Source organism: Galeopterus variegatus, unplaced genomic scaffold (genome assembly GCF_000696425.1).
Source record: "Galeopterus variegatus unplaced genomic scaffold, G_variegatus-3.0.2 Scaffold242, whole genome shotgun sequence".
Classification (NCBI taxonomy): Eukaryota; Metazoa; Chordata; class Mammalia; order Dermoptera; family Cynocephalidae; genus Galeopterus; species Galeopterus variegatus.
The window spans coordinates 26,124-36,577 of record NW_007726353.1 but is presented as its reverse complement, the minus strand read 5'-3'; the positions used below and the strand labels follow the sequence as shown (position 1 = coordinate 36,577).

At 43.5% G+C, this 10,454-nt stretch overlaps 1 protein-coding gene across 2 annotated transcripts in view; it reads right to left on the bottom strand.

The window, feature by feature from the left end:
* The window catches only part of MAST2 (microtubule associated serine/threonine kinase 2), a 135,113-nt gene extending 125,440 nt beyond the window's left edge, over positions 1-9,673 (bottom strand). For both annotated transcript variants that reach the window (XM_008566433.1, XM_008566434.1), the window contains exon 1: positions 9,642-9,673. The gene's annotated coding sequence lies outside the window, so the exon portion shown is untranslated. The remainder of the gene's footprint in view (positions 1-9,641) is intronic.
* Positions 9,674-10,454: the final 781 nt, after the last annotated feature.

Here is a 10,454-nt window from a genome sequence, read left to right as displayed (position 1 = left end):
ATTACTAGGTATTTCCAATGGAAAACTATGCATTGTTTAGATACTCTTCTGGGTTTTTTGACTATAGTCTTTCATAGCCGTTGAGGTATTTTACAACTCTGCAAGTTATAAATAACTGATAGCAATGCAAATTAATTCTTGTCTACAGACACAAATAAATTCTATATAATGGAGGTTCAACTGACTTCACTTTTCCCCATGGAAAACTCCAGTTTTGTAACCACTTATAAATTTATTTCAACATTCCTTTGCTGCATATTAATTTGTGCTTCTTTCACTTGTCCTTCGAACTGGCTGTTATACCTGCCTGGTTCCCTTACTAATAATGAGTTAAATATTTAATATGTGTTTGTTTTTTTTAAATCAATAGCTTTAAACATATTTTTAAGTTTGTCATTATGCAACCATATTTNTTAAAAAAAAAAAAAAAAAAAAAAAAAAGGTTATGCAACCAAGGGCTTGACTGAAATGTCACATTTGAGAATAATGCACATTTAATCAGGTATAACAAGCCACTTTTAGGGAACTATGGTTGACTTTATGGAGCCAATATTTACAACCCCCACCCCCCACCCCCCAAAAAAACCAACCTGGTTCGCAGCTTCACAGGGTACAGTCTTACAGATAGCAAGGAAGATCACTTCCTGGCAGGACCAAGACCCTTAGGATATTTTGGGAACTTCAAGAAGAGAGGAATTCACCCAAATGTATAGATACTGCAGGTGAAATCTGATGGAAAATTTCTTAGGCTTGGCTTCCTAGCCTCAAAATACAAATAATAGAACCCTTTATTGGTTACAGCATGGCCTTATAACACCAAAATCAAGGGTTCATAACTCCGTTAATGGCAAGGTGCCAAGAAAGGGGGGGAAAAAGAATTCTTTAAAAGTCCAGGGCCGGCCCGGTGGCGCACTGCTACAGTGCGCCGCTTGGGAGCGCGGCGGCGGGGGTTCGGATCCCACATACAGACCGGTTCCCGCTCACTGGCTGAGCGAGGTGCGGGCGCAACACCAAGGGTTGCGATCCCGTTGCCGGTCCCGGTCCGGTACGGGCGCGACACTGAGGGTTGCGATCCGTTGCCGGACACGAAAAAAGACAAAAAAAAAATAAAAGTCCAATCTGATATTCTTTATAAAAATTTACAGCAAAGCAAATTTAAGAAGGCCTTATGTGAATTAACATTCTTGCTACACTATGTAAATACTCAGGCCAAACCTAACAAGACCACCCTTGTTTTGTGAGCAAAATGTTTGAGATTATTTCAGATCAAAAGGTGAAAGACTGTAAGGAAATCTGGAAAAAGGAAAAAAAAGAGAGAAAGAGAGAGAGAGAGAGAGAGAGAGAGAGAGAGAGAGAGAGAGAGAGANACTGGCTTTTATACCTGCCTGGTTCCCTTACTAATAATGAGTTAAATATTTAATATGTGTTTGTTTTTTTTAAATCAATAGCTTTAAACATATTTTTAAGTTTGTCATTATGCAACCATATTTTTCAAAGTAAGATGACAGACGTATTTTATTTTATAGTTTGTTAGCTCTATTTAAAACTCTTAAACATTCATATCTCTATTTGCATTCTCATCCCAGACCATACAAATTTTAGAAACATGCCCAAATGACTGCTTATGTGTTAAACTCGATACTAGGCTATGGGGACAGAACAGAGTATTGTGCCACCCAACATGGTCCTGAACTCATGGAGCTTAACATCTACTATTGACTGAATTGTGTCTCCCCAAAATTTGTATGTTGAAGTCTTAACCCCCAGTTTGACTAAATTTGGATATACTGGTCTTTAGGCATTAAGGTTAATTGAGGTCGTAAGGGTGGGAGCCTAATCTTACAGGACTGGTGGCATTATAAGAAGGAGAGAGATCTATTCCCCCACCCCTGTGGACCGGCTTCATGGCTGCATGGCCTGGGCATTATATAGGGACCCACCCTTAGGAAAGACATGAGCTCAGTTTAATGCTTTGCTGTCATCGTCTTGAAATTCTTACTGAGTCTTGAACGGGGAACCCTACTTTTTCGTTTTGCACAGGGCCCTGCAGATCATGGAGCTGGCCCTGTCCAAGTTTACAGCCGTGAGATGGAGATGCAGGAATCACAGCTGAAAGCCCCCTCCCAGGGCTCCCCTAATCCTCTCTAGGACCCCAAAAGACGGCTCTGCACTCTCTAGCACTGACAGCCTCTGAGTAGCTATTTCCTCAAAAATGCAGCACAACAGGACACCTTGCCTCCTGCTTCTCAGGGCCACACCCTGCCCATGGCCCAAGGAAGAAGCCAGGTGCTTCTTGGGTGGACAAGACCTCATCAGCTCCTCTGCTGGGACCTCGGGGAAGGACTCCAGGAGGACATAGGACAAATTCGGGAGTATAGCCATTTTTGAAAAACAGAAGGTTGTGTTTGTTTCTTTTCAGAAAGAGGAATCTTGGCTGGTCAGGCTTGAGACCCACAGGGCTCTGCAAACCACCCATGCATGTTGTGGAGTCCTGAGCACACACCCTCCTGGGGCCCCTCCACAGCCTGGGGGGTGTCTGAGAACTGGAAGCTGCCTTTGTTGAAAGAAGGGAGCCCATGCTCCAAGAGGCTTGTTGCCTAGGCCCCAACGAGGTGCCCCCCTCCCCCGTGGCCCCTGAGGTATCACTGACACATGGGACTCTGAGGGGGTCCTGGAGGGAGTGCTTAGAGGGAAGAGGGGGGCCTGGATTTCCTGCTATACCAGGCCAGCAAAGACATGGCCATCAGGATGAGGAGACCCTCTCTATGTCCAGGACACGTCCCCTGAGCCTTCAGGCACTGGCTGCAGATGCCAGCCACTCCACCAGATTCCAGCCAATCTGGGTTTTCTAACCACTGGTGGGACTGGGTGTGACTCCTTATTCCAAATCCCAGAAGTGTAGGAGATGAAATCCTTCTAATCCTTTGAAGAGAAGATGTCACAAGAGAACACGTGAGTGGCCTCATCTCGCATAACCAAGGCTATGGGGTTAACTGGGGACAAAGGCCACTGTCCCAGGCTGCAGGTCCCTGCCCTTCCTTGCCTGCACCACTGCAGTAGCTCCCTGCTTCCCCCGGCCTCCCTTTTTGCTCTGTCCCCAAATTGTCTTCAGTGATACTTTTAAATTATGCAACAAATCACAATGCTTCTGCTCAAAACCCTCCAGGGAATCCCAGCTCACTTCAGATAAGATCCAGACTTGTCATCTGGGCTTTCAGGCTCTGCAACACTAGACCCCTGCCCAGGCCCTGGGCTCATCGGATTCACTCCCTCTTGCTCCCTGGGCTCCTGCCCCATGACACTGAGCATGTCGCTCTTGTTCCTGCCCCAGGGCCTTTGCACTCACCATCCCCTCCACCTGTAGCACCATTCCCAGGGCTTTGCCTGGCCCGGTCCTTGCTCAGCCTCAGATCCCTCCCCAAGGTGCTCAGCACGGCCCCTGCCCAGCCCTCTCCAGGTTTCATTGTCTTTACAGTTCAAATCTTTCTTTAAAACAATTGTGTTGTGAGTGTCTCTATTCCCTAAGGGAATATAATCTCCATGAAGGGGGGGATATTCATCTGTCTTGCTCATGGCTCTATCTCTAGAGTCAAGTTCTAAAGAAAAATTGGTTGAGCCATTGAATGAATGAATGAACTACTTCCTAATATTTGAAAGATGGGCAAAGTTTAAGGTGGCCACAGCATTATTCCTTGGGAAGAATCAGTGGACCCGGGTGACTCATGGGGAGGTGGGGTGAGAATAGAGGAGGGATCATGTTCCAGAAGGTTCCAAGTGGACCGGCTTCATGGCTGCATGGCCTGGGCATTATATAGGGACCCACCCTTAGGAAAGACATGAGCTCAGTTTAATGCTTTGCTGTCATCGTCTTGAAATTCTTACTGAGTCTTGAACGGGGAACCCTACTTTTTCGTTTTGCACAGGGCCCTGCAGATCATGGAGCTGGCCCTGTCCAAGTTTACAGCCGTGAGATGGAGATGCAGGAATCACAGCTGAAAGCCCCCTCCCAGGGCTCCCCTAATCCTCTCTAGGACCCCAAAAGACGGCTCTGCACTCTCTAGCACTGACAGCCTCTGAGTAGCTATTTCCTCAAAAATGCAGCACAACAGGACACCTTGCCTCCTGCTTCTCAGGGCCACACCCTGCCCATGGCCCAAGGAAGAAGCCAGGTGCTTCTTGGGTGGACAAGACCTCATCAGCTCCTCTGCTGGGACCTCGGGGAAGGACTCCAGGAGGACATAGGACAAATTCGGGAGTATAGCCATTTTTGAAAAACAGAAGGTTGTGTTTGTTTCTTTTCAGAAAGAGGAATCTTGGCTGGTCAGGCTTGAGACCCACAGGGCTCTGCAAACCACCCATGCATGTTGTGGAGTCCTGAGCACACACCCTCCTGGGGCCCCTCCACAGCCTGGGGGGTGTCTGAGAACTGGAAGCTGCCTTTGTTGAAAGAAGGGAGCCCATGCTCCAAGAGGCTTGTTGCCTAGGCCCCAACGAGGTGCCCCCCTCCCCCGTGGCCCCTGCAGTATCACTGACACATGGGACTCTGAGGGGGTCCCGGAGGGAGTGCTTAGAGGGAAGAGGGGGGCCTGGATTTCCTGCTATACCAGGCCAGCAAAGACATGGCCATCAGAAATGAGATGTAAACTGACACTTGAAAGATAAGTAGGAACTAAGTATAGATGGGGAAAGAGCATTCCAGGCACTGGGAACATATTGTGCAAAATATGGAGACAAAGATAAGAACCAGATTGTGCACATAGTCAGATGTGATAAGAGTAATAAAAAGTATTATCAAGAGTACTAAGGATAATAAAAAAAAAAATCACTGAAGGAGTTTAAAGAAACATCTAATAACAAATCTGCATTTTTTTTTTTTTAAAGATGATCAGTAAAGGGATCTTAACCCCTGACTTGGTGTTGTCGGCACCACGCTCTCCCAAGTGAGCCACGAGCCTGCCCCTCAAATCTGCATTTTAAAAAGCTTTTTCTAGCTATTATAAGATGGATGGTTAAGTTGGGGGTAAGCAATGGTAGACAGAGACAGACCAGGGAGGACGGTATAGCAGTACCAGAGACAAGAGATTACAATGGCTTGAACTATATGAACATACCATGGCCCACAGCAGAAAGGAACGAAAAGCAGTGGCAGTGGTCCATAGTGGCAAGTAGTGTTAGTAGAAAGAAGGAGAGAAAATTAAGAGATCAATGACTTCAGTTTCATCAATGCTAAAGTTTGGCTGTCTCTGAGATATCCAAGTAGATTACAGTGAATTGGCAGTTGTAGGCCTAGAGACATAAATTTAGGGATAATGAGCATAACAATAGCTACTCTCAAAATAACAGTGACAAAAATGGACTCACAAGGATTTTCCGGTCCTGTGTCCACACGCTTACAGCTCATTGATGACCATGTCTATCTTTTAACAACAAAATGGTTCCTGTAGGGAAATTAGTGATGACTGTTGCTCCATCCCTGCCCACCTCTGCCAACCCCTGCCTTCCCACCAGAAAGGGAGAGAACTTATGTGAGATCATTTCCTATATAAGACCAGTTTTTTTTTTCTTTTTTGTCTTTTTTACTGACCAGTAACAGGATCGCAACCCTCGGTGTTGCGCCCGTACCAGGGACCGGCAACGGGATTCGCAACCCTCGGTGTTGCGCCCACACCGCACTCAGCCAGTGAGCGGGAACCGGTCTCCACATGGGCTCCGAACCCTCAGCGGGAGCGCCGCCGCACTCTCAAGCGGCGCACTCTCCAGTGCGCCACCGGGCCGGCCCTATAAGACCAGTTTTTAAAAGACAGGCTCTTAAATGCAACACAAAGCTATCACTCTGGCCTTCACAGTCCTTAAACGTACCAAAATTTCCTGATTTTTAAAGCTCCGTAGAAAAACAAAAGCCCTATATCACAAACCACTGATACCTCATAAATGATTTACTCTGTGTCTGCAGCAGGTGGTATCTCTTTTTAGCACATTCTCCACAGACTTTGATCCAGGCGTCAAGTTGCATCAGAGTGGGAAAGTACATGACACTGTGTTAATTTCACAGGGGCATAATTTGACACATCATGCTCTTGAGCCCCAGGAACTCCTCCCTGCCCACTAACTATCATTTTAGACACTAGACATTTAGTTTCATCCAATATGTGGTGTCCAAGTCCACTACCCAAAGGAATAAGCTGACAGCACAAAAGGATAACTATCCCCAAGGGCTCTAAGAAAAAAGGCCAGCAACATCGACACACACACACACACACACACACACACACACACACACACACACACACACACACACACACACACAATGATGGGTGCTACAGCTACCTCTTCGTTCCTACAGTCCATTCTTTACTTCCACTAACTACCTGTAGCCTGTAAGAAATAAAGCAAGACATTTCATGAAATATGAGGATAATTATCTTAAGTTGTAATGGGTATTAGAAAAACTTGACTTTCTGGGTACTAGAGACACAAACACTATCTACACTGAGCTCCCAAGTGTAGGGCCTAGGTATTGGTGCTGAAATTCACAAATGAGAAACTATCCTGTTTGGAAGGAATTGCCAAAAAGAGGCCCCTCCACAGAGCTGGAAAGGTAAAATACAATACTCCTCTAGCTTGGGTAAACCATTACAAATACCTTTAGAATTTCAAATTACTTTTCCAAAGACATGTACACTTTGAACAAGGCTATTAACTCCCTTAGGTCTGATAATCTAGACTAGACTTTTTAATACATTTTAAAAATGCCCAGATGGGTTTAAATATGAAATCGCTTTCTAAAAATGAAAATGATTTAATTTCAGGAAGCTACATCTAAAATAAATGGTATGAGCTAGGCCAAAAGAACTTCCATAACCAACCCTTACTGTGGCAGGCATGGAGGATGTTCTCATCCCTCATATTCAAATTTATTTATTTATTTATTTATTTTTATTTTAAAGATGACGGGTAAGGGGATCTTAACCCTTGATTTGGTGTTGTCAGCACCACGCTCTTGAAGTCAGTGAACCAGCCATCCCTATATAGGGATCCGAACCCTTGACTTGGTGTTGTCATCAGCACACTCCCCGCAGTGAGCCACGGCCCCCTCATATTCAAATTTAGAAGCTCTCTTCCCTAAAGTTACCAAAGTCACTATACATATACATATGTATGCATGCCCAACACACAGTAGGTATTTAAACGTATTTACTGAATGATCAATTGTTTATAAATGTAAGTTACTTTATCAAAAAGAGGAGGGAAAGCCTATTTCTGATCCTTATTAATTAAACATTTTTAAGGTACTTAGAGTAGACCTAACTTTAGATACCACAAAAATGATCAAAAAATTCCTCTAGTTTATTTTTTTATGTTTATGCTTATTATTTTTTTTTTTTAAAGATGACCGGTAAGGGGATCTTAACCCTTGACTTGGTGTTGTCAGCACCAGGCTCTCCCAAGTGAGCCATGGGCTGGCCCTAAAATTCCTCTAGTTTAAAACTAAAATGACCAAAAACTTCTTCCAGCATCAAATAAAAATAAGGATATTCCTGCTTCTCCTCCTTCCCGGCAACTCCATTCATTGTAGGCACACATTCTTGGAAGAAGCTACCTGCTGCAAACCTTAATTCATTTTGCTTAATCTTTTTTTTTTTTTTCCTTTTTGTCTTTTTTTGTGACTGGCAACGGATCGCAACCCTCAGTGTTGCGCCCGTACCGGTCCAGGACCGGCAACGGGATCGCAACCCTCGGTGTTGCGCCCGCACCTCGCTCAGCCAGTGAGCGGCCGGTCTGTATGTGGGATCTGAACCCTCGGCGGGAGCGCCACCACGCTCCCAAGCGGTGCACTGTAGCAGTGCGCCACCGGGCCGGCCATTTCGCTTAATCTTAAGAAAAGGCAAATCTGAGAGAGTTCCCAAATAGATGAAACTTTAAAAAAAAAATTTAAAAAGCCAGAAATAGTAAGAAAATGACCAAGTACAAATATTTGCTGAATATTATGTTGAAAAGCCACTCCCTCCTCAGTGTATCACTCCACTAAGACTTGCCCAGTTTATAGAAGACTCCTTGTGAAGTTACAACTGAGATCCACAGCCAAAACTGAATTTAAAGAAAAATTGTGGCTCCTAAATCATAGAATTTATCCCAATTTAACCCAATATGTTTACAAGGATCCTAAAAATAATAATCTTAGAACAAATCTATAAGTAATTAAGCACTATAACATATATTAAGTGATCCTTCCGATAGCTTTAATAAGAAGGAAAAGTAGGTGTCATGATCTTCATTTTATAGAAAAGGCAATTGAGGGTAAAGGAGAGGAAGTGATTTGTCTAGGTTTACAAAGCTAGTTAAGTGACACAGCCAAGACTGAACCACAGGAGTTTTCTGACTCATAACTTGAACCTCTTTATATGAAACCATGATAAGCTTTCATAAACCAGCCAAAAAGGCTTTACACAAATCTCAGAGGATAATTTAACCACTACAGCATTTTTTTTCCTTTTTTTTTTCTTTTTTACTGACCGGTAACGGGATCGCAACCCTCAGTGTCGCGCCTGTACCGGGGACCGGCAACGGGATCGCAACCCTCGGTGTTGCGCCCGCACCGCGCTCAGCCAGTGAGTGGGAACCGGTCTCCACAAGGGATCCGAACCCTCGGCGGGATCGCCGCCACGCTCCCAAGCGGCGCACTCTCCAGTGCGCCACCAGGCCGGCCCAACCACTACAGCATTTTTACAAAAAGGACAATAACAGAAAGAATTGCTATGTGTTTCATACATTTTTTAAAAAGCATATGATGTATACATAAAGTATACTTAATAAATATGAATCCTCCTCCTTAATTACTTCTCTTATGTTTCTTTAAGGAAAAGTTTCGAATCCATAGTTTTATCACAGCTGTTTCCTTAGTGTTTACCAAATTTGGTTTTTAGTAAATCTTGGTGGGAGTAGGTGTGGATATGGCATGGGTGTATATAATACAGGTTCTTGGGTGCCAACATAAAGATTCCAATTCATTAAGTTCAGACTCCATATTTCAACATTCTAGATGACACCACCCCAATATCACCCCAATAGAATTCTTAGAGAAAAGGCAATCCAAGAAAATATAAGAAATTAAAATCAAAGGACAAAGACTATTTACCAATCTCCCCTAACTCTGAAGCTGGAAAGAAAGAGGAAAAAAAAAAGTTTGGGGACCTATTTCAAACTACTCTCCAAACTTAGCTGTCCTTGCCCAACTTGTCAGAAAAGTTGGTCTTCCCCTAGTACTATGTTACAGAACCGATGTAGATGCAGTTTCAATTTTAACATTCTACCTTTTTAGCTTCAGCCTACCAAAACTCAGTAAATCCTAAAACACAAGGGTAAGATTGTGATGTATATTTAAGTGGAAGCTTTGCCCAAATGCTAGGCAAAAACTGAGACACGGAAGGGAATCTGGGGGGAGGAGGCGTGGGGAAGAGGGGAAGATCTGATCCAGCAGGAGAAGTCACCTGGCCCACTGGCTTCCCTGGCCCAGATAGGAAGAGTCCACAAAAAAAATTCTGGAATGGGATTCCTCCAAGTGATACTGAGAATAGTTCCCAAGAGGGATTCTTAAATAGGAGATCATAACATAATCATAATGGTAATAATAATCTACTTACAAGCTGCCTCTTCTTGGAAGGCTCAACTCCTTCTGAAAAACAAAACACACCCAAATTAGTCAGAAATAAGGACCTATCTGTAGAAATGCCTAAATGTCCTAGGAGATTTATAGCACTATCTTAATAATGGCAAAGACTAAATATTTCTTTCTTTCTTTTTTTTTTTTAAGATGACCGGTGAGGGGATCTCAACCCTTGCCTTGGTGTTGTCAGTACCACATTCTCCCAAGTGAGCCACAGGCAGGCCCAAAATATTTCTAAATGATAATCTTTTCCCTTGCCTCTTGAATTTTAGTAAAATAAAGAACAGTCAGATTATCTATTACCTCTTTATTTATTCTTCCTTCCTAAAAGGAATGTATCATAGAATACTTGTGACATTTTTCCCACTAGATGGAACCATCTCCCCAGTGTGGATTCCAGGCACTCTTTCGGCCAGCCATTAACTAACTGCTGATGAATTGTAAATGATAGAAATCCTTAGAGGCAAGAATAGGAAAGGAACAAAATGGGATGGGAAGGGGAGGGAAGTAGTTAATTAGAAAATATTTTAGACAAATAAAGAAGTATAGAAAATAATATAACAAAGAGATGACTGCACACACCACTGGCATGAGAAATAACCCTTATAATAACAGCTGGAGCCCCTGTGACTTGCTTTCCAAATATATCAAATTCCTCCTCCCACCAGTCCCCACTTGACAACTATTCTTAATTTGCTGTTTGTTTTTTCCATATGTTTTATATTTATTATATATATTCATAAATAATTGTTAGTTTTGTTTTACATGTTTTTCATTTATATATACATGG